The sequence below is a fragment of the Hipposideros armiger genome, unplaced genomic scaffold (genome assembly GCF_001890085.2).
Source record: "Hipposideros armiger isolate ML-2016 unplaced genomic scaffold, ASM189008v1 scaffold_216, whole genome shotgun sequence".
Taxonomy (NCBI): Eukaryota; Metazoa; Chordata; class Mammalia; order Chiroptera; family Hipposideridae; genus Hipposideros; species Hipposideros armiger.
In genome coordinates, this window is record NW_017731566.1 from 943,750 (window position 1) to 946,298 (window position 2,549).

Here is a 2,549-nt window from a genome sequence, read left to right on the forward strand (position 1 = left end):
ATTATGGTGCCTCCTTCACAGGGGTGTTATGAGTCTAGAAGAGTCCGTGTGATTTCATGCTTAAAAGGATGCCTGGCCCAAAGCAACCACAAGCTGAGCGTTTCCAGTCACACACATGTCGACGTGGAAGTGGGAGTGCCCTGAGAAACCCTGACTACAGAGGCCATGGCTTGTTCATTCGCATAGTCCCCCCGCTTGGCACGGAGAAGATGAGCCAAAAAGGTCCCTTGCATTTGTGAGTGTGGCTACAGCAAAAATCACAGAAACAGGATGCTTTGCAAACGTATCGTTTTCTTTCCAGCTCCTCTAACTCTTAGAAACGATTTCAACATCAGCTCACCCTGAAGGCTAATTCTGGCTTTCTAGAGTTTATCAGGCCTCTACGCTGAATTTCTATTGACATTTTTAATTTTTTTTAATAAAAATTTAAAATCAATGATATTGGTTCAGGAAAATTTTTCTTAGGTAAAGATCTTGCCACACCTTTTTCTTGTTTTTCTTTAATATCTTTAGAGCGTTTTCAAAGCTTTTCCTAACCAATAACTTAAATTCTGGGCCCAACCACTTCTAGATTATTCTGTGACACTTTGCAAGAAATAGATTTATGTCAGCTAACATGTAAATATCTCAGAGTGTCTGGATGGGGCCAAATTTCAAAAATACCCATGAAGAGTTTACCCCCTTTACAAACCTGATGTCGCACCTTAAAATTTAAAGAATAAATAAAAGTCAACTTGAGATTAAATGCTATTGAATAATATATTTTTTTCTCTTTGTTTCTTTTTTTTTTTTTTGCTTTTAAAGAATCTCACCTACCCACCCCACCCTCCCCTTTGACTACCATCAGTTTTTCCTCTATATATGGGTCTGTTTCTGTTTTGTTTGTTTTTTTTAGATCCCATATATAAGTGAAATCATGCTGTATTTGTCTTTCTCTGTCTGACTTATTTCATTTTAGCATCTTAGCATAATACCTTCTAGATCCATCCATGATGTTGCAAATGGCAAGATTTCATTATATATAAATATCACATCTATTTTATCCATTCATCTATCGATGGAAATCTAGATTGCTTCCATGTCTTGGCTATTGTAAGTAATGCTGTGGGGAACATAGGTGTGCATATATCTTTTTCAAATTAGTGTTTTAATTTCTTTGGATAGATACACAGAAGTGGAATTGTTGGGTTGTATGAAAGCTCTCTTTTTAATTTTTTGAAGAATCTCTGTACTGTTTTCCACAGTGACTACACCAATCTGCAATCCCACCAGCAGTGCACAAGGGTTCCCTTTTCTCCACATCCTCACCAGCACTTATTTGTCAATTCTTTGATGAAGGCCTGAATAATGTATTTCTGAGGACGGTTCTGAACTCAGGTGGCTGAGGTGGAAAACTGGGTAGGAATATGTGATGTCTGGCTCGAGCTGGCCTTTCTCTGGACAGTCAGCTCAGTACAAGGCTGCCGAGTAAAGTTTCGGTCTCTGCTAACGTGGTATTTTTCACTATTGCTATTGGCGTTGTTGCTTGTTTCTTAATGCTGATAAGTGAATTTCAAATAACCAGCATTTTTTATCCGTTATGATAAGGTTAGAATGGGAATATTATAATGTTATAATAAATATGGAAGTAAAGGCTTGAATCATAATAGCCATCCGTTATACTTCTCTCAGGAATTGTCATCCGTTGGCTGGATTCTCTTATTAAAATCAGACTTCAGGATGTTGAAATTCTAAGTAGAATCACCATTGTAACTTCAACAGTCAATTTCTGTCCTGGAATCGATTTCCTTATGCCTGAGTGTATTGGGGTCACGGCACAGGACAATCCTTCAGTGACCCGGCAGGTAGCAGTAGGTACAGATTTGTAGCTGATGTTCACGTGCTGAGACCAAGCACATTTGGAATAATTTGAAATGGACTGGCAAGACCAGCCCCAGCCTCTCTTACTGTGGTCTCCATGGCTTCGTGTCCGAGAAATTCCTATTTTCGTTACTTGTCCTCTCTGCCAGCTGGTAATAGAGTAATGGAAAAACAATTGTCTTGGTTTTTTTCACCAGTGTCTTTTGCCAGCCAAGCTTCCTGGAAGCTGTGTGTGCCCTGAGTGAGTCAGCAAAAGCTCACTCAGATGAAACGAAGCTCTTTGGAAGAACTATCTGTGAAACAGCCCTTTGTGGGAGAGCGGTTGAAAATCCAAGTCCTTAAGAAGTTGTCCCATTTCCACATGTGTTGGTGTTCAGACTTGCAGGCCTTGGACCCAGCCTCCAACTGCGTCAAATGGCCAACCGTCTGAGGATGAGGCAGAGCTGACACAGAATGACAAGACAAGGGGAAGTATGTGGTGCAATCGCCAATGGAGGGACGTCTGACAGTGGGGACGCGAGAGTGCTGGGGTAGATGCGATAGAAAAATGATTCACTGTGGGTTTGGGTGAGTGTGTTGGCATGCACGTTAAAAGCCAAGGAAATGATCTGTGAAGTGACTAAAATGAGTCTATCAGCAGATGGTTCTGTGCTGCAGAGTTCGCTGTATTTGTACTTTCAACAGTCCTC